The sequence below is a fragment of the Bufo gargarizans genome, chromosome 7 (assembly GCF_014858855.1).
Source record: "Bufo gargarizans isolate SCDJY-AF-19 chromosome 7, ASM1485885v1, whole genome shotgun sequence".
In the NCBI taxonomy this organism is placed as follows: Eukaryota; Metazoa; Chordata; class Amphibia; order Anura; family Bufonidae; genus Bufo; species Bufo gargarizans.
Window position 1 is genome coordinate 171,123,623 of NC_058086.1, and position 23,285 is coordinate 171,146,907.

The window sequence follows — 23,285 nt, forward strand, 5'->3', positions numbered from 1 at the left end:
TGGGGGTGGCGTCATCACTGCAGGACGCACACTAAATACTCATGACAACCAATCATAATGCTAGATACTAATATCACAAATTACACACACCATGGACCATAGAATTCCTATAGAGTGGGCAGCATATGTGTGACGTGACGCGTCACATGACAAATTAGTCACGTTATCCATCAACCGATCACATGATGCCTCCAGCAAATCCCGAGATAAATACGGGATAAATGTCAGCGGCATCTAATGAATTATAGCGCATGCGCAGGTCTGGCATAATCCCACTCAAAGTACATTGAAATAACTAAATATAATTGAATGCCCTAATAAGTGATAACAAACATGATTATATAGATAGATAATAATTAAAATAATCAATGTAAAAATACGTGAAACCGTGGCTTAAATCCATGATATGTAACAATACCGTATCAAAAGTGATGAACAATAAATTGCATGATCACAAATATGTAATAAACTATAATTAAATATAAATAAAGTTAAAAAAAAGTGAAAAAAATAATACAAATATTAAATATAATAACCCAGTGAAAATAAAGTACAGAATCAAAAAATTATGAAATGTGTGGCTGTCATGGAAGGTGAGGGAAGGGAAGCAAACCAAACACAACAAAATTACACAAAACAGCAGGCTAGGCCCCACAGCAAGGGAACAGGGAAAGGTCACCTCCTGACAATCCCTGAGCCTTTCCCTGACTGCTACCAACATGAACAAATCTAGATGGTAGAAGTGTTCATGCACTCGAACCTAAGCCCTGCTGCAACTGATACAAACCCTCAGCTAGGAAGCAGGAGAAAAGACAACCGGCTCCTTGCACAAGATGAAGGAACCCGCGTCTACCTAAGGCCTAGCCAGAACAAACAACTGAAGGGATAGAAGGAGGACTTAACTGAAGATGAACTGGGAGCAGGAGATCCACAAAACACCAGCAGAGAACTCCAGGAGAAACTATAAACCGCAAGGGCTATAGTGAGAGGCAGGAATAAATAGCATCAGTAACTAATAAGCAGAACCTGTGAGGGGTGGGATCCTGCCCAAAGCCACAGCCAAGCAATCTGTCAGATAGATTCACGTGCAGCAAGTCTGACAGATCTTCTCAGATCGGTCACAGGGCAGGGCGTGACAGTGGCACACAGTGAAAAGGCAAAAAAAACAAAAACATTTTGTCCAGCAATATGTTGCAATCGAGCCTAAAGGTGAATTTGTGGACATTCCTAGGTCTGTGTCCAGGGATAATTTGTCAATAGCACAACAATGTGTCCAAGCTTCCTGACATAGTGTTTAAACCCTCGGACAAGGGGGGTAATATTGTAGTCTGGCCCCACTCATTGTATGAGAAGGAGGCATATAGACAATTGAAGAATACGGAATGCTACAAAAGAATAACTTTTAATCCGTTACATTCATTTGAAGGAATTATGAGACGGATTTTGGATATAGCTCTGGATGAAGATGTAATATCTAAGTCTCTATATAATGCTCTTATTGTGAAGGAACCTTCTATACTAACATTGTACCTTCTACCAAAGATTCATAAGAATGAAAGAGTACCTCCGGGTAGGCCCATCATTTCTGGTAGTGGTCGCCTGACTGAGAAGGTTGGGCAATATTTGGATTCACAGTTTAAGGCTGCAGTGGTTAATCTTCCTTCATATATACAAGATACTACCGATTTTTTTGCGGATCTATTTGGATGAGGATATGTATTTGGTGACATGTGACGTGGAGTCTCTCTACACTAGCATTAGACATCAGACGGTAGAATTTTTTTGAAAACGGAGAATGTAGATGATCAAAAAAAGATGGGTTGGGTTTCATTTTGACACACAATTTTTTAGTTTTTGAGGGTCCTTCTACCTACAGCTCCAGGGGACCGCGATGGGGGCACCTTGTGTGCCCTCATATACTACTATGTTCCTGGGGCTGTGGGAGAGGGATCTCTTCCTGTCAGATCGACACCCATTGATGGACCGCGCTATTTTTTGGGCGCGGTACATCGATGATGTGTTTATGATCTGGCGGGGGATATTCATGATCTGCAAGAATTGTTTAGATTGTTGAATAACAACACCAAGAACATAAGGTTAACATACAAATTTGATAATTTGATACAATTAATTTCCTAGATGTACAAATTCGGAGGGGGGAAGATGGTTCCATCTTAACGAATGTATTTAGGGACCCACGTCTGTGAATTCCTTTTTACATGCTTCTTCATCTCACTCTCCACAGATGATCAGATCAATTCCAATTGGACAGTTCCTAAGAGGACGTAGGATATGTTCCACCGATCATAATTTTGAAGAATATGCGAGTGACCTGAAGCATCATTTCTCCAATCGTGGATATAGCCAACGTTCCACCAAAGAAGCCTATAGGATGGCAAAATCGCGCCCTCGCTCTGATCTTCTTTATTCTAAAAAACAGACGCTTAGGGCTGATAAAGTGATATTCATCACAAATTATCATTCTAGATGGTCTGAGATGAAGACCTGTTTAGAAAAATTTTGGCCAGTACTTTTGATGGATCCGATTGTTGGGAGATATGTTGCTTCGGGCCCTTCGATGGTGGCAAAAAGATCTAAAATTTGAAAGATCATCTAGTAAAGAGCCTGTATACAAAACAGATTCCTCCGATTTTCCCTGGTATTGGAAAACCCAAGTGGGGCTTTGTCCCTTGTGGGAGGTGTACGGGTTGCACCAATATGGAGAGGGCCACTGAGTTCTGGTGAGAAGGTCTTTTGAATTACCCATCGGCTAACGTGTTCCAGTACAGCAGTGGTCTACTACGCAAAATGGTGTTTGAAACTTCTGGGAATAGATTGAATACCAAAAAATATTCGTGGTGGAGACATCTCAAAGAAACTTTTTTCAATTGTAATGTAAATGGATCTGGAAATTGAAAACACTGCGTCCAAATGGATTAAATGAGTCCTCTAGCATTTTGTCTTTCTTATAGACACCTCCCGGGTCAGCACTTGCCATTTGTTTTTAATTAGGTTTTAATCGTTATTATTATGAATTGACATATGCAATTATTTATTATTTATGATTGTGTTATCACTGTATGAAATGAACAACTTTTTATACACCTTTAGGCTCGATTGCAACATATTCCTGGACAAAAATGTATTATTAATCAAAAATTATCATTTCATCATTTTTTGATTCTGTAGTCTATTTTCACTGGGTTATTATATTTTATATTTTTCACTTTTTTTTTTACTTTATTTATATTTATCTATAGTTCATTACATATTTGTAATCATGCGATTTATTGTTCATCACTTTTGCTACGGTATTGTTACATATCATGGATTTACACCACAGTTTCACATATATTTACATTGATTATTTTTATTATTATCCATCTATATAATCATGTTTGTTATCACTTATTAGGGCATTAAATTATATTTTGTTTTTTCAATGTACTTTGAGTGGGATTAGGCCAGCCCTGCGCATGCGCTACTATTCATCAGATGCCACTGACATTTATCCCGTGACTATCGCGGGATTTGCCAGAGGCATCATGTGATCGGATGATGAATCACGTGACTGATTTGTCACGTGACACGTCACGTCACACATATGCGGCCCGCTCTATAGGAATTCTATGGTCCAGGTGTGCGTTATTTGTGATATTAGTATCTAGCATTATGATTGGTTGTCATGAGTATTTAGTAAGCACCCTGCAGTGATGACTCCACCCCCAGACAAAGGTTCGCCATTCAAAAAATAAACTAATGCATGTCTTCCGTTTTTGCAGAACCATCTATTGAAAATTTTATGCCCAGTATGCTTCCGTTTCTGTTTGCGATCTGCAAATAACGGATCACAAACAGAAAACAAACGGAAAAACGGAACGGAAGTGAAAACGCTACTGAAACAAAAAACAGAAAAACTGATTCGGGAAAAACGGACCGCAAAATACAGAAAAAGCCATAAAGGTCGTGTGCAAGAGGCCTTACTCTGTCTGATTTTGATAAGGTATTCGCCGTGGATTTTCATTCCTGTCCATTTTCAATATGAATTCTGGACGCGGAATCCACATCAAGAATGGACAGGGGATTTATTTTACTGCGATGGAAAAGAAAAAAACAATGGAGGAGATTTATCAAAACTGGTGCATTTTTTAGAGATCAATGGAAAATGACAGGTGGAATCTGATTGGTTGCTCTGGGTAACTAAGCCAGTTCTACTTTACACCAGTCTGATAAATCTCCCCGCTGTATCTAAGCCCATTATGTGGGATACACTCCAACCCCCACCCTGGGCCTTCCTCTCTTATTGGTACCTGTGATGTATTTTAGGCGCTCAGTGAATATCGGCTCCTCTGTGCACATTCCCTGATCTGCGCATTATGTCAGCCTGGATGCACTAATAGCTTCCCACTGAACATCCAGATTTACACGTCTCAATCCAGATCTCCCCAGAATGGTATTAACCTCCTACAAGGGAAGCAAATCACCGCTGCACCTGTTCACCTCCAGATAAACATGAAGGGTCTGGGGGCAGCAGAGCAACACAGATCCATGGACACACAGAGCTGAAAGCTGGAGCAAAGCCTCCATCAGCAAAGAATGGCGCAAAAATGTTTGCAAATGACCCCCACTGTGTCCATACATTACTTATCCTGTACTGATCCTGTATTACACTCCAGAGCTGCACTCACTATATTCTGCTGATGCTGTTGGATTACTAATCTATGGACTGCTGTGGATCTCCGGTCGTGGCTTGGCTGTTGCATTTCGGAAAATTCGATTAGGCACGTGGGTACTGCTCTTTACTACTTTTCTATTCTGCTGATGCAGTCTACATACATTACTTATCCTGTGTTACATCCTGTATTATACTCTAGAGCTGCACTCACTATTCTGCTGGTGCAATCACTGTGTACATACATTACTTATCCTGTACTGATCCTGAGTTACATCCTGTATTATACTCCAGAGCTGCACTCACTATTCTGCTGGTGCAGTCACTGTGTACATACATTACTTATCCTGTACTGATCCTGAGTTACATCCTGTATTATACTCCAGAGCTGCACTCACTATTCTGCTAGTGCAGTCACTGTGTACATACATTACTTATCCTGTACAGATCCTGAGTTACATCCTGTATTATACTCCAGAGCTGCACTCACTATTCTGCTGGTGCAGTCACGGTGTACATACATTACTTATCCTGTACTGATCCTGAGTTACATCCTGTATTATACTCCAGAGCTGCACTCACTATTCTGCTGGTGCAGTCACTGTGTACATACATTACTTATCCTGTACTGATCCTGAGTTACATCCTGTATTAAACTCCAGAGCTGCACTCACTATTCTGCTGGTGCAGTCACTGTGTACATACATTACTTATCCTGTACTGATCCTGAGTTAAATCCTGTATTATACTCCAGAGCTGCACTCACTATTCTGCTGGTGTAGTCACTGTGTACATACATTACTTATCCTGTACTGATCCTCAGTTCCATCCTGTATTATACTCCAGAGCTGCACTCACTATTCTGCTGGTGCAGTCACTGTGTACATACATTACTTATCCTGTACTGATCCTCAGTTACATCCTGTATTATACTCCAGAGCTGCACTCACTATTCTGCTGGTGCAGTCACTGTGTACATACATTACTTATCCTGTACTGATCCTGAGTTATATCCTGTATTATACTCCAGAGCTGCACTCACTATTCTGCTGGTGCAGTCACTGTGTACATACATTACTTATCCTGTACTGATCCTGAGTTACATCCTGCATTATACTCCAGAGCTGTACTCACTATTCTGCTGGTGCAGTCACTGTGTACATACATTACTTATCCTGTACTGATCCTGAGTTACATCCTGTATTATACTCCAGACCTGCACTCACTATTCTGCTGGTGCAGTCACTGTGTACATACATTACTTATCCTGTACTGATCCTGAGTTACATCCTGTATTATACTCCAGAGCTGCACTCACTATTCTGCTGGTGGAGTTCATGCAGAGAAGCTGTCCTTTAATGTGCCCATTATTTTAGGGGTGACCCCTCCAGGGTTGATACCAGGCACTGTAAATCCCAGCTGACACTGTCACTCATCTTGTCTCCCTTCCGTCCCCTACGGCTGTTATACAGGGGATCAGCCCAGATTCCATGTCGTTCTACAGTCACTGACGGTAACAATGTATCGGGAGCGTTAATATGAATGCACATATCCATGAACACAGAAGCATCTCTCATTAATGGGGGCTTTAAAAGCCTCTTCTCCTTGTGAGGACCCTGATCCCACATTCCGTTCAAACAAGTGAAGATTGCTTTTCACTGGAGAAGACAGATGAGAAGTCGAGGTCAGTTCTGTGTATTGTGGGAAATCATTAAATTGCTGCAGCCTCGGTCGGTGCTGGAGACTCGGGACATTGCACATCTCCTGGTCCTGTTCTTCACTCACTGTATGGAGGCAATCACTCATCCAGTCTGGGGACTGATGAAGGGGAACAGGATGAATCACTCGGCAAATATTTTGTTTGATTCACTCCAGTCACATCCAGAGCTGCATTCACAGAGGCTGAAAACCCTCCACAGATCGAAAAATTGTCACAGCTCAGGGTGACAATAGTCTGTCAGCTAAACCCATCAGCAGCTCTCCTGTCCGGATTGTAACAATGTATCAGTCTGGAGCACAGGATGTTTATATCACAGAGGATTGTCTTGACTGAATACATTGTAACAGGTTCTCAGCTGTGAGAAGTTAGGTCTGTAAGATGAGTCTTATATCATTCTATAATGAACAGTGGGGTGTGTAAGGCTACTTTTACACTAGCGTTTCTATTTTCCGGTATTGATATCCGTCATAGGGTCTCAATACCGGAAAAAAACGCTTCCGTTTTGTCCCCATTCATTGTCAATGGGGACTAAACGTAACTGAACAGAACACTCCAAAATGCTATTCCATTCCGTTCCCATATCGGAGAGCAGCGTGCTGCAGTATGCTTCACGTCCTGGGCTCCGGAGCAAAACGGATCCACAATGACCCACAATGCAAGTCAATGGGGTCCGTTTTCTCTGACACTATCTGACACAATAGAAAACGGATCCATCCCCCATTGACTTTCAGTGGAGATCCTGACGGATCCGTCTTGGCCATGTTAAAGATAATTCAACCGGATCCATTCAGAGCGGCTGCAGACGGTTGTATTATCAGTAACGGAAGCGTTTTAGCAGAACCCTGCCGGATCCAGCAATAACGCTAGTGTGCAAGTGGCCTTAGACATGAAGGGGTCGGCTCGCTCACATGACAGCATCCATATTGTGGGGTGAGGTTGAGCGGCCCTGAGGTCCTCTTTTACGTGCTCCTTTCACTGCCACAATGTGACCCGTTATTTTATCATTTTACGGTCTGAATAACCGTTTATAAAGAAGAAAACCGTAAAAAAACGAAATGTCTGCGGAGAGCGAGGGCCACAAAATAGTGAAGTCTGTGCAGTAACGAAGAAGGGCGAGCAATCTGTGCGACGAGAACAGTCCCAAAACAACAGAAACGCCACCGCCTTCATCATGTCTTCCAAAATTCTGTGACATTGGAACGCAGACAAATAAACGAGAAATGATCCGTCCTCAGCCGCAGTCAAAACTCAGACAAAATAAAAACAACACAAGGAGCAACACGAGGAGCACGCAGACACTCGGGGTACAGGATAATGACACTCGGGGTACAGGATAATGACGCAGACACTCGGGGTACAGGATAATGACGCAGACACTCGGGGTACAGGATAATGACACTCGGGGTACAGGATAATGACACTCGGGGGACAGGATAAGGACACGCAGACACTCGGGGTACAGGATAATGACGCTGACACTCGGGGTACAGGATAATGACGCTGACACTCGGGGTACAGGATAATGACGCTGACACTCGGGGTACAGGATAATGACGCTGACACTCGGGGTACAGGATAATGACACTCGGGGTACAGGATAATGACACTCGGGGTACAGGATAATGACACTTGGGGTACAGGATAATGACACTGAAACTCGGGGTACAGGATAATGACACTGACACTCGGGGTACAGGATAATGACGCTGACACTCGGGGTACAGGATAATGACGCTGACACTCGGGGTACAGGATAATGACACTCGGGGTACAGGATAATGACACTGACACTCGGGGTACAGGATAATGACGCTGACACTCGGGGTATAGGATAATGACGCAGACACTCGGGGTACAGGATAATGACACTGACACTCGGGGTACAGGATAATGACACTGACACTTGGGGTACAGGATAATGACACGCTGACACTCGGGGTACAGGATAATGACGCAGACACTCGGGGTACAGGATAATGACGCAGACACTCGGGGTACAGGATAATGACACTGACAGTTGGGGTGCAGGATAATGACGCTGACACTTGGGGTACAGGATAATGACACGCTGACACTTGGGGTACAGGATAATGACACTGACACTCGGGGTACAGGATAATGACGCTGACACTCGGGGTACAGGATAATGACGCTGACACTCGAGGTACAGGATAATGACACTGACACTTGGGGTACAGGATGATGACGCTGACACTCGGGGTACAGGATGATGACACTGACACTCGGTGTACAGGATAATGACACTGACACTCGGGGTACAGGATAATGACGCTGACACTCGGGGTACAGGATAATGACACTGACACTTGGGGTACAGGATAATGACACTGACACTTGGGGTACAGGATAATGACACTGACACTCGGGGTACAGGATAATGACACTGACACTCGGGGTACAGGATATTGACACTGACACTCGGGGTACAGGATAATGACACTGACACTCGGGGTACAGGATAATGACGCTGACACTCGGGGTACAGGATAATGACGCTGACACTCGGGGTACAGGATAATGACGCTGACACTTGGGGTACAGGATAATGACGCTGACACTTGGGGTACAGGATAATGACACTGACACTCGGGGTACAGGATAATGACACTGACACTCGGGGTACAGGATAATGACACTGACACTCGGGGTACAGGATAATGACACTGACACTTGGGGTACAGGATAATGATGCTGACACTCGGGGTACAGGATAATGACACTGACACTTGGGGTACAGGATAATGACACTGACACTCGGGGTACAGGATAATGACGCTGACACTTGGGGTACAGGATAATGACACTGACACTTGGGGTACAGGATAATGACACTGACACTCGGGGTACAGGATAATGACACTGACACTCGGGGTACAGGATAATGACACTGACACTCGGGTACAGGATGATGACGCTGACATTTGGGGTACAGGATAATGACACTGACACTTGGGGTACAGGATAATGACGCTGACACTTGGGGTACAGGATGATGACGCTGACACTCGGGGTACAGGATGATGACACTGACACTCGGGGTACAGGATAATGACACTGACACTCGGGGTACAGGATAATGACACTGACACTCGGGGTACAGGATGATGACGCTGACATTTGGGGTACAGGATAATGACACTGACACTTGGGGTACAGGATAATGACACTGACACTCGGGGTACAGGATGATGACGCTGACATTTGGGGTACAGGAGACACTGATGCATGAGGCACGGCAGGCAAAATACTCAGGGTTCAGTTCACTCTTCTGCTTTGTTGTGCCTCATACCTCACACTTTGGCATGGAACCTCTCACCCTTGTCTTATACCTCCCAGGACTAATCCTCCCCCCGTCTCCCGTTACCTCACATTCCCCCTTGACCCGGAGCCTCACCCTATGACAGGACAGTGCCTCTCACCCCCCCTGATCTGTGTCGGGGTTCCTCTTCCTCAAACTGATGATCACAGTCCATATGTTCATAAAAAAGATGACAAGTAAGATTCACTAAGGAACCAGCGGTGCCTTCCCCCAGTTACGTCACCGGAGGCGCCGCTCATCTCTGAGACCCACGTATATGAACCTGTGCGCCTCCTCCTCAGCTCACACATTAATAATCTGCTTAGCAGATCGGACAATTTCATCAGCAGAGGATCAGCGCGGCCGCCCCACAACCGCCAAATAATCGTCCTGGTTTCATACCGGACACTGCCTTCTGCATTCACTGGGAGGAGGGACAACAAGTCCAACAACCATCAGAGGATGAAGATACTCCAGGATTAAACAGAGCAAATAATAGCATCATAGAGTGCTCATATAACAGTGTCATAGAGTGCTCATATAACAGTGTCATAGAGTGCTCATATAACAGTGTCATAGAGTGCTCATATAACAGTGTCATAGAGTGCTCATATAACAGTGTCATAGAGTGCTCATATAACAGTGTCATAGAGTGCTCATATAACAGTGTCATAGAGTGCTCATATAACAGTGTCATAGAGTGCTCATATAACAGTGTCATAGAGTGCTCATATAACAGTGTCATAGAGTGCTCATATAACAGTGTCATAGAGTGCTCATATAACAGTGTCATACGGTGCTCATATAACAGTGTCATAGAGTGCTCATATAACAGTGTCATAGAGTGCTCATATAACAGTGTCATACGGTGCTCATATAACAGTGTCATAGAGTGCTCATATAACAGTGTCATAGAGTGCTCATATAACAGTGTCATAGAGTGCTCATATAACAGTGTCATAGAGTGCTCATATAACAGTGTCATACGGTGCTCATATAACAGTGTCATACGGTGCTCATATAACAGTGTCATAGAGTGCTCATATAACAGTGTCATAGAGTGCTCATATAACAGTGTCATAGAGTGCTCAAATAACAGTGTCATAGAGTGCTCAAATAACAGTGTCATAGAGTGCTCATATAACAGTGTAATAGAGTGCTCATATAACAGTGTCATAGAGTGCTCATATAACAGTGTCATAGAGTGCTCATATAACAGTGTCATAGAGTGCTCATATAACAGTGTCATAGAGTGCTCATATAACAGTGTCATAGAGTGCTCATATAACAGTGTCATAGAGTGCTCATATAACAGTGTCATAGAGTGCTCATATAACAGTGTCATAGAGTGCTCATATAACAGTGTCATAGAGTGCTCATATAACAGTGTCATAGAGTGCTCATATAACAGTGTCATAGAGTGCTCATATAACAGTGTCATACGGTGCTCATATAACAGTGTCATAGAGTGCTCATATAACAGTGTCATAGAGTGCTCATATAACAGTGTCATAGAGTGCTAATATAACAGTGTCATACAGTGCTCATATAACAGTGTCATAGAGTGCTCATATAACAGTGTCATACGGTGCTCATATAACAGTGTCATACGGTGCTCATATAACAGTGTCATAGAGTGCTCATATAACAGTGTCATAGAGGGCTCATATAACAGTGTCATAGAGTGCTCATATAACAGTGTCATAGAGTGCTCATATAACAGTGTCATAGAGTGCTCAAATAACAGTGTCATAGAGTGCTCAAATAACAGTGTCATAGAGTGCTCATATAACAGTGTCATAGAGTGCTCAAATAACAGTGTCATAGAGTGCTCAAATAATAGCATCATATAGTGCTCATATAACAGTGTCATAGAGTGCTCATATAACAGTGTCATAGAGTGCTCATATAACAGTGTCATACGGTGCTCAAATAACCGTGTCATAGAGTGCTCATATAACAGTGTCATACGGTGCTCAAATAACAGCGTCATAGAGTGCTCAAATAACAGTGTCATAGAGTGCTCATATAACAGTGTCATAGAGTGCTCATATAACAGTGTCATAGAGTGCTCATATAACAGTGTCATAGAGTGCTCATATAACAGTGTCATAGAGTGCTCATATAACAGTGTCATAGAGTGCTCATATAACAGTGTCATAGAGTGCTCATATAACAGTGTCATAGAGTGCTCAAATAACAGTGTCATAGAGTGCTCATATAACAGTGTCATAGAGTGCTCAAATAACAGTGTCATAGAGTGCTCATATAACAGTGTCATAGAGTGCTCATATAACAGTGTCATAGAGTGCTCATATAACAGTGTCATAGAGTGCTCAAATAACAGTGTCATAGAGTGCTCATATAACAGTGTCATAGAGTGCTCATATAACAGTGTCATAGAGTGCTCATATAACAGTGTCATAGAGTGCTCATATAACATTGTCATAGAGTGCTCATATAACAGTGTCATAGAGTGCTCAAATAACAGTGTCATAGAGTGCTCAAATAACAGTGTCATAGAGTGCTCATATAACAGTGTCATAGAGTGCTCATATAACAGTGTCATAGAGTGCTCCTATAACAGTGTCATAGAGTGCTCCTATAACAGTGTTATACAGTTCCCAAATATTAATGTCATAGAGTGCTCATATAACAGTGTCATAGAGTGCTCATATAACAGTGTCATAGAGTGCTCAAATAACAGTGTCATAGAGTGCTCATATAACAGTGTCATAGAGTGCTCAAATAACAGTGTCATAGAGTGCTCATATAACAGTGTCATAGAGTGCTCATATAACAGTGTCATAGAGTGCTCATATAACAGTGTCATAGAGTGCTCAAATAACAGTGTCATAGAGTGCTCATATAACAGTGTCATAGAGTGCTCATATAACAGTGTCATAGAGTGCTCATATAACATTGTCATAGAGTGCTCATATAACAGTGTCATAGAGTGCTCAAATAACAGTGTCATAGAGTGCTCAAATAACAGTGTCATAGAGTGCTCATATAACAGTGTCATAGAGTGCTCATATAACAGTGTCATAGAGTGCTCATATAACAGTGTCATAGAGTGCTCCTATAACAGTGTCATAGAGTGCTCCTATAACAGTGTTATACAGTTCCCAAATATTAATGTCATAGAGTGCTCATATAACAGTGTCATAGAGTGCTCATATAACAGTGTCATAGAGTGCTCAAATAACAGTGTCATAGAGTGCTCATATAACAGTGTCATAGAGTGCTCAAATAACAGTGTCATAGAGTGCTCATATAACAGTGTCATAGAGTGCTCATATAACAGTGTCATAGAGTGCTCATATAACAGTGTCATAGAGTGCTCATATAACAGTGTCATAGAGTGCTCATATAACAGTGTCATAGAGTGCTCATATAACAGTGTCATAGAGTGCTCATATAACATTGTCATAGAGTGCTCATATAACAGTGTCATAGAGTGCTCAAATAACAGTGTCATAGAGTGCTCAAATAACAGTGTCATAGAGTGCTCATATAACAGTGTCATAGAGTGCTCATATAACAGTGTCATAGAGTGCTCCTATAACAGTGTCATAGAGTGCTCCTATAACAGTGTTATACAGTTCCCAAATATTAATGTCATAGAGTGCTCATACACTCACCTAAAGAATTATTAGGAACACCTGTTCTATTTCTCATTGATGCGATTATCTAGTCAACCAATCACATGGCAGTTGCTCCGATGCATGTAGGGTTGTGGTCCTGGTCAAGACAATCTCCTGAACTCCAAACTGAATGTCAGAACGGGAGAGAAAGGTGATTTAAGCAATTTTGAGCGTGGCATGGTTGTTGGTGCCAGACGGCCGGTCTGAGTATTTCACAATCTGCTCAGTTACTGGGATTTTCACGCACAACCATTTCTAGAGTTTACAAAGAATGGTGTGAAAAGGGAAAAACCTCCAGTATGCGGCCGTCCTGTGGGCGAGAATGCCTTGTTGGTGCTGGAGGTCAGAGGAGAATGGGCCGACTGATTCAAGCTGATAGAAGAGCAACGTTGACTGAAACAACCACTCGTTACACCCGAGGTCTGCAGCAAAGCATTTGTGAAGCCACAACACGCACAACCTTGAGGCGGATGGGCTACAACAGCAGAAGACCCCACCGGGTACCACTCATCTCCACTACAAATAGGAAAAAGAGGCTACAATTTGCACGCGCTCACCAAAATTGGACTGTTGAAGACTGGAGAAATGTTGCCTGGTCTGATGAGTCTCGATTTCTGTTGAGACATTCAAATGGTAGAGTCCGAATTTGGCGTAAACTGAATGAGAACATGTATCCATCATGCCTTGTTACCACTGTGCAGGCTGGTGGTGGTGGTGTAATGGTGTGGGGGAGGTTTTCTGGGCACACTTTAGGCCCCTTAGTGCCAATTGGCCATCGTTTAAATGCCACGGGCTACCTGAGCATTGTTTCTGACCATGTCCATCCCTTCATGACCACCATGTACCCATCCTCTGATGGCTACTTCCAGCAGGATAATGCACCAGGTCACAAAGCTCGAATCATTTCAAATTGGTTTCTTGAACATGACGATGAGTTCACTGGACTAAAATGGCCCCACAGTCACCAGATCTCAACCCAATAGAGCATCTGTGGGATGTGGTGGAACGGGAGCTTCGTGCCCTGGATGTGCATCCCTCAAATCTCCATCAAATGCAAGATGCTGTCCTATCAATATGGGCCAACATTTCTAAAGATGCTATCAGCACCTTGTGGAATCAATGCCACGTAGAATTAAGGCAGTTCTGAAGGCAAAAGGGGGTCCAACACCGTATTAGTATGGTGTTCCTAATAATTCTTTAGGTGAGTGTATAACAGTGTCATACGGTGCCCAAAAAATTGCTTCATGGGGTGCTCAAATAGCAATGTCATATAGTACCCACATAACAGTGTCATATAGTGACACAATAATAGTGTTATACAGTTCCCAAATATTAATGTCATACAGTGCTCAAATATTCGTTTCAGAGCACCCATATATTGGTGTCATAAATAGCTAATTTTTAGTATCTCCTGCTTACTTAACAGTGTCATAGAGTGCTCATATAACAGTGTCATAGAGTGCTCATATAACAGTGTCATAGAGTGCTCATATAACAGTGTCATAGAGTGCTCATATAACAGTGTCATAGAGTGCTCATATAAACGTGTCATAGAGTGCTCATATAACAGTGTCATAGAGTGCTCATATAAACGTGTCATAGAGTGCTCATATAACAGTGTCATAGAGTGCTCATATAAACGTGTCATAGAGTGCTCATATAACAGTGTCATAGAGTGCTCATATAATAGTGTCATAAAGTGCTCATATAAACGTGTCATAGAGTGCTCATATAAACGTGTCATAGAGTGCTCATATAACAGTGTCATAGAGTGCTCATATAACAGTGTCATAGAGTGCTCATATAACAGTGTCATAGAGTGCTCATATAACAGTGTCATAGAGTGCTCATATAACAGTGTCATAGAGTGCTCATATAACAGTGTCATAGAGTGCTCATATAACAGTGTCATAGAGTGCTCATATAACAGTGTCATAGAGTGCTCAAAAAACAGTGTCATAGAGTGCTCAAAAAACAGTGTCATAGAGTGCTCATATAACTGTCATAGAGTGCTCAAATAACAGTGTCATAGAGTGCTCATATAACTGTCATAGAGTGCTCAAAAAACAGTGTCATAGAGTGCTTATATAACAGTGTCATAGAGGCCCCATGTCAAATAAATAATATCATACAGAGCCCGAGCAATAGTGTCATACAGTGCTCAAATAATATTATCATATAGTGCCAAAATACCAATGCACTACAGCACCTAAAAATAACTGCCATACAGGTCCATGTCATGTCTATAATAGTGCCACAGATTGTCATATAGGGCCAAAATAGTAGTGCCATACCGTGTCCACATACGAGGTGCACACAGTGGTCACTGGGTAGAGCCATACAGGACAGACTGGCCAGCCACTTACAGTATCTGCTACATCGGTACAACTGGGCGGTATGATCTTGGGGTATGGACCAGCACTGGCAGCACCCTGCTCCCCCGACTGGAGATAAAAGCCAAATTTGATATTTCTCCTGAAATCCATTTCTTAGTTCTATCTGTTCCTGGAAAAGTTGGATAATATACAATATGGCCGCCATTACGTCTCCCACATTGTTTTACCTGCCTCGTCATGTAGAATTGTTGTAGCAAGTGATACATTCAGCATCTGGGAAAGCTGGGTGCCCTCTGCTCTTAGAGCTGTAACAGCAGCCATATTGGTTATGATTACCCAGCTTTCCCAGGACCAGATACTGCTAAGATGGGTTTAAGGACTAATCATGTTCCAGAGACCGGTCCAGGCTTAAAGTGGAACTGTCATTCTATTTTTATTTGTGTAATGTGTAGGGGCAGTGATAATGAACATTTTTGTAATATACTTTAATTACCGAAATCGGACATTTCTATTAGAAAAATAGCTCTAAAGTGGCCCATTTTGAGCCTTAGCAGCGCTCCTCTGTCTTCTGTTTACATAACACTGGAGACTATACTGACTGTGTTATGTAAACAGAAGACAGAGGAGCGCTACTAAGGCTCAAAATGGGCCACTTTAGAGCTATTTTTCTAATAGAAATGTACGATTTTGGTAATTAAAGTATATTACAAAAATGTTCAGTATCACTGCCCCTACACATTACACACATAAACAACAGAATGACAGTTCCACTTTAACCCTATGAAAAGCCGCACAGTCTTAAACGACCCCTGTGTCACTTCTTAAAGGGAATGTCACATCAGGGCGGCCGAGCTCTGGAGCATCTAGAGGTCAACACCCAGCTTTCCCAGACGCCTAAATGGCAAAGCAGCCTAAATATGGAGGGGTGCAGATGTTCAGAGGCCTGGGAAAGCTGGGTGACTTCATTAGTGGTAGAACTCACCGCATCACAACTGCCTGTCATTCCTGAAAACCGATGCTCCATGGAACTTGCAATTGCATTAAAAAAGATCTATGCTTGCTGTCAGTGGATGGAAACGTTCATTGTACTGACAACACTACAGGTCTGGAAGCAGCGTTGTGATCAGGACAGGTTTTCAGCCTCTGGATGTGGATAAGAATTCCATTCTCTGACAGCATGCAGAGGATGAAATTGCTGAAGAATTGGGACACAAATCCTATAAAACAGCTGCAGAGCATTTCATCACAGACAACGAGCTCCATGTCCAGAAACCTGAACTGATTATAGTAAATGACTGGATCACCAGTGTTTAGCATCGTCATCATGTTTAGCATCTCTGCTTGTTGCCAGTGAATAGAATTCTTATTTGCACAGACCCTGAACTGATTATAGTAAATGACTGGATCACCAGTGTTTAGCATCGTCATCATGTTTAGCATCTCTGCTTGTTGCCAGTGAACAGAATTCTTATTTACACAGACCCTGAAATGATTATAGTAAATGACTGTATCATGAGGTGAAGAACTGATATTTTCATTCACTGACTGCAAGCAGAGATTTTGAAGACAGTAAAGAATGCCAGTGAGTTGCAGAGCTCTGGTGTCTGAAGTCCATTCGTCCAGTGGCCCCTGGTTTAATATTAATGTCCCCCACGATGGCGGCGGACGCGTTACCGCTGTGCGACGTTCTCTGGCCCAGCGCCGGAGGGATTGTCATTGCCTTGGGTTATATAGGAATAGCATTACAATTAGTGGTGGAGTCACCAAACTGAGTGGCTAAAACTCCCATCATCTCCCCTGGGAGTCTTCACTCTTCTCCCTCTGATCCTCAAATCTCTACTAAGTTAACCCTTTCCATCCCCTCACCCTGTCACATCTCAGAGGACACAATGGAACCCCCAACAGATGGATATACAGGCAGACAGACGTCGGTTATTTCCCAGTAGTCGGGTCACACAGGATACTTTGCCGCCCCCAGGAGGAGCATACCCCCGGCCCTGACTGCAGAGCATGGCCCTCCCTCCTCACCTGCAGTCCGCCGGTCCCGGGTTCCCCGTCCTCCTCCCCCTGTGTATGCGGGCACTGAGCAGGCGGTGGTGGTGGGCACAGGATGGGGCTGGAGATGGGCACGGAGGTGGCACGGAGCAGGAGAGCCGGACTGGGCACCAACATTGAACGTCAGAGACTTAGAGACCTGGTGATGAGCGAGAAAATCCCTCCTCTTACAGCACAGAGGATGGAGGAGGGAGGGCTGAGGATGCACTCAGTGGAGGGAGGGCTGAGGATGCACTCAGGGGGGAGGGCTGAGGGTGCACTCAGGAGGGAGGGCTGAGGGTGCACTCAGTGGAGGGAGGGCTGAGGGTGCACTCAGGGGAGGGAGGGCTGAGGGTGCACTCAGGGGAGGGAGGGCTGAGAGTGCACTCAGTGGAGGGAGGGCTGAGGGTGCACTCAGGGGGGAGGGCTGAGGGTGCACTCAGGAGGGAGGGCTGAGGGTGCACTCAGTGGAGGGAGAGGTGAGGATGCACTCAGGAGGGAGGGCTGAGGATGCACTCAGGAGGGAGAGCTGAGGATGCACTCAGGAGGGAGGGCTGAGGATGCACTCAGGAGGGAGGGCTGAGGGTGCACTCAGTGGAGGGAGAGGTGAGGATGCACTCAGGAGGGAGGGCTGAGGATGCACTCAGGAGGGAGAGCTGAGGATGCACTCAGGAGGGAGGGCTGAGGATGCACTCAGGAGGGAGGGCTGAGGGTGCACTCAGGAGGGAGGGCTGAGGGTGCACTCAGGAGGGAGGGCTGAGGGTGCACTCAGGAGGGAGGGCTGAGGGTGCACTCAGGAGGGAGGGCTGAGGGTGCACTCAGGAGGGAGGGCTGAGGATGCACTCAGGAGGGAGGGCTGAGGGTGCACTCAGGAGGGAGGGCTGAGGATGCACTCAGGAGGGAGGGCTGAGGATGCACTTAGGAGGGAGGGCTGAGGATGCACTCAGTGGATGGAGAGGTGAGGATGCACTCAGGAGAGAGAGAGGTGAGGATGCACTCAGGAGAGAGAGAGGAGGGTGCACTCAGGAGAGAGAGAGAGAGAGGAGGGTGCACTCAGAGGAAGGAGAGGTGAAGATGCACTCCTGGGAGGGAGAGGTGAGGATGTACGCAGGGGAGGAGAGATGAGGATGCACTCAGGGGAGGGAGTAGTGAGGGTGCACTCAAGAGGGAGAGGTGATGATCCACTCAGAAGAAGGAAAGGTGAGGATGCACTCAGGAGGAGAGGTGAGGATGCACTCAGGAGGGAGGGCTGAGGATGCATTAAGGAGGAAGGGCTGAGGATGCACTCAGTAGAGGTGAGTATGCACTCAGGGGAGGTAGAGGTTAGGGTGCACTCAAGAGGTAGAGGTGAGGATGCACTCAGAGGAAGGATGCACTCAGGAGGAGAGGTGAGGATGCACTCAGGGGATGGAGAGTTGAGGATGCACTCAGGAGAGGTAAGGATACACTCAGAGGAAGTAGAGGTGAAGATGCATTCGGGGAGGGAAAGGTGAAGATGCACTTAGGAGGAGAGGTGAGGATGCACTCAAAAGAGGAGAGTTGAGGATGCACTCAGGAGGAGAGGTCAGGATGCACTCAAAAGAGGAGAGTTGAGGATGCACTCAGGAGGAGAGGTGAGGATGCTCTCAGAGGAAGGATGCACTCAGGAGGAGAGGTGAGGATGCACTCAGGGGAGGGAGAGTTGAGGATGCACTCGGGGAAGGAGAGTTGAGGATGCACTCAGGAGGAGAGGTGAGGATGCACTCAGGAGGGAGGGCTGAGGATGCAATAAGGAGGGAGGGCTGAGGATGCACTCAGTAGAGGTGAGTATGCACTCAGGGGAGGTAGAGGTTAGGGTGCACTCAAGAGGTAGAGGTGAGGATGCACTCAGGGGATGGAGAGTTGAGGATGCACTCAGGAGAGGTGAGGATACACTCAGAGGAAGTAGAGGTGAGGATGCACTTGGGGGAGGGAAAGGTGAAGATGCACTTAGGAGGAGAGGTGAGGGTGCACTCAAAAGAGGAGAGTTGAGGATGCACTCAGGACGAGAGGTGAGGATGTTCTCGTAAAGAGGATGCACTCAGGAGGAGAGGTGAGGATGCACTCAGGACTAGAGGTGAGGATGTTCTCGGAGAGAGGATGCACTCAGGAGGAGAGGTGAGGATGTTCTCGGAGAGAGGATGCACTCAGGAGGAGAGGTGAGGATGCACTCAGGGGAGGAAGAGTTAAGGATGCACTCAGGAGAGGTGAGTATGCACTCAGGGAAGGGAGAAGTGAGGATGCACACATAGACATCTTCTGTTTTGCGGCTTTGCCTCTGATTTTTGCGTTGTGCCTTGTCTTTTCTATGCAGATTTCTCCGGTGTGATGGCGGCTCCTCCGTCCGGGGCCCGTCCCTGAAGGACTGCTTAATATTAAACAGCTGACATTACCAAAGGAGAGACGGGCTGTGGGCACCTGGGGCCTCCGAGGGTAATTTGTACAAGAAGAAACACAGAGTTAATTATTAACTATTGATTGGCAAAGTCAAGGAGAAGCCTTGGAGGACATGGAGGCGCCATTACCTGCCGCGCCGCCACCCGCCCGCCCTGAAAGGTTCAGAGAAGTTTCCTTATTCTTCCAGAAATCAGTGTTTTTTTTTAGTACAATTTTAGGAAGTCTGGGAAGGGGTCACACAGATTCCTGACTATATGGCGGTAAATGGTGAAGGCAGATGTTAGGACCCTGCATGTGTAGGGTGGACCCCCTTTAGGTCACTCTTAAAGGGATTGGGAATTGTAATGAAAACACTGATTTCCTGGTATACAGAGGTAGCAACTGGTAACTTGACACAATGCTTCAGTACAAGGGAATTTAACCCAACAATTGCTGCATTCCTCAGGATAGATCATCAATATCAGATCGGTGGGGGTCCAACACCCGGGGCCCCTCTTAATCAGCCGTTAGAAGAGGCCCTGAGTGCTGCAGCCTCTTCCTAGGCCAGTGACATCACTGTACATCAGTCATGTGGCCAGTGACATCACTGTACATCAGTCATGTGGCCAGTGACATCACTGTACATCAGTCATGTGGCCAGTGACATGACTGTACATCAGTCATGTGGCCAGTGACATCACTGTACATCAGTCATGTGGCCAGTGACATCACTGTACATCAGTCATGTGGCCAGTGACATCACTGTACATCGGTCATGTGGCCAGTGACATCACTGTACATCGGTCATGTGGTCAGTGACATCACTGTACATCAGTCATGTGGTCAGTGACATCACTGTACATCAGTCATGTGGCCAGTGACATCACTGTACATCAGTCATGTGGCCAGTGACATCACTGTACATCAGTCATGTGGTCAGTGACATCACTGTACATCAGTCATGTGGTCAGTGACATCACTGTACATCAATGAAGGAAAGACCGGCACTCGCGATGATGATGAATGTTGCGTTTATTCAGTCACATATTAAGGCATATAGTGACGCGTTTCAGCACAACACGTGCTTTCTTCAGACTATATAAATATGGACTCCTATCACATCTCTTTTATACACAGAGAGAGGGAGGAGTTACAAAAAACAAAAGGGAAATGGCATCATACTATGTAGCTCCACCCACCTCAGGGCTGACACAGGTGAAATAATGAAAGGTGCAATAAACCAAAAAGATCAATGTGAATACATTGATAAAACAATGGAACAGTTGATAACAATTCAGAAATCAAGTCCGCTGAAAGAGACAAAAAAAAAATTTTTGGTATATTATTATGGTCTAAATTCTTATAATAAGGACAATATAATAAAAAACTAAGTGAAACTGGAAATGTTATACTCGCGATTAAGTCCCCTTGGATCCAAAGTTTGTAACCGATGGATCCAATAGGCCTCACGCTTAAGAAGCAAACTGTTCCTGTCGCCACCGCGGCGAGGTAAAGATACGCTCTCGATCACTTGAAACCGCAACTGCGATATCGCGTGACGCTTCTCATGAAAATGATGTGGAAGGGGTAACAACAAGTTCTCAGTGCGGATGGTGGACTTATGCTTACTTAGCCTATCCTTAATCCGCATTGAGGTTTCCCCTACATAGACCAAGCCGCAGGGACATTTCAAAATATAAATGACATTTTTGCTGTCGCATGTGAACAAGCCCTTAATTGGGATTTGTTCTCCAGAATGAGGGTGGGTGAAGGTTGGACCTCTAATGACACTCGAGCAGTTGTTACAATTTAAACAGGGAAATGTGCCCTGACGCGGAGTAGTCGGTGTGGTTTGTCTGTCTATAGGTTTATTGGTGCCTATATCTGCTCTAATAATGTCACGAATATTGTCCGCTCTTTTGAAACACATCATGGGAGAATTTTGAAATATCTCCATCTGAGGATATGATCCGGACATGATGTGCCAATGCTTATTGATTATGCCCCTTATTCTCTGTGTCCAAGGATGGCACTTCACTATTAATGGAATACGTGGTGGTTTAATAATCTTCTGTCCCTGCGGTTGATCTAACTTGTTCTTTTGAGATTGTAGTAAGTGTAGGGGATAGCCTCTGTTGAGGAACTTTTTCGTCATCTCTTGCAACCTAATTTCACAGGTATCAGGATCAGTCACGATCCTTTTAACCCTCTGGTACTGTGAAAAAGGAATCGCCTTCTTGATAGCTGGGGGATGGCTACTGGTGTAGGTAAGTAGACTATTTCGATCTGTATCCTTGATATATAGATCAGTATACACTGTACCATCATCCTTACGCTTTACCCATGTACCAAGAAAGGATATTTGTTGGAAATCGAAGTGTATGGTAAATTGAAGCTCGCTCCAAATGGAGTTAAGATGACTGTTAAATTCCATGAGGGATCGAACGTCGCCTCGCCATACGCAAAACACGTCATCTATAAAACGACGCCAGAATATACAATGCTTTAAATATAAAGAATTGGAGTAAACAAATTCACTTTCAAACGATGACATATAACTGTTTGCGTACGGCGGCGCGACGTTCGATCCCATCGCGGTCCCGCGGCGCTGTTGAAAGAAGGTGTCTTGAAATAAGAAGTAATTTTCCTCTAACACTAGTTTTAAAAGTGTCAGAAAAAAATCCTTCTGTGCTGATGTATAATGACTGGTATTTAGTAATCTGGATGCTGCCTCTAAACCCTTTTCGTGAGTGATGGAAGTATAGAGGCTGCATACGTCAAAAGTGACCAGTACGCAGTCTCCATCCAGGTGAAGGGGACGTATTTCACTCAAGAAGTGTCCTGTGTCTCGTAGGTAGGAAGGAGATAACATGGTCAAGGGTGTGAGTACTTTCTCCAAAAAAATGGCTGGGGGAGAGAGGATTGAATCAGAGGAGGCCACAATAGGGCGTCCCGGTGGTCTGGTCATGGACTTATGAATTTTCGGGAGGGTGTAAAACACCGGTGTAATAGGATGCTGGTTTATCAAAAATTCACTTAGTTTATTATCTATGATACCATCTTCTCTCGCCTCAGTCACTATCCTCTGTAATGCGCCTTTAATTGAGAAAACCGGATCTGATTGTAAAATCTTATATGTCTCATTGTCTCTCAGTTGACCTAA

At 44.5% G+C, this 23,285-nt stretch overlaps 1 protein-coding gene across 1 annotated transcript in view; it reads right to left on the reverse strand.

Moving 5' to 3' along the window:
- CNTN4 (contactin 4) overlaps positions 1–17,813 on the reverse strand; it is a 184,498-nt gene extending 166,685 nt beyond the window's left edge. The window contains exon 1 of the mRNA XM_044300930.1: positions 17,723–17,813. The gene's annotated coding sequence lies outside the window, so the exon portion shown is untranslated. The remainder of the gene's footprint in view (positions 1–17,722) is intronic.
- Between the last annotated feature and the right edge of the window lie 5,472 nt (positions 17,814–23,285).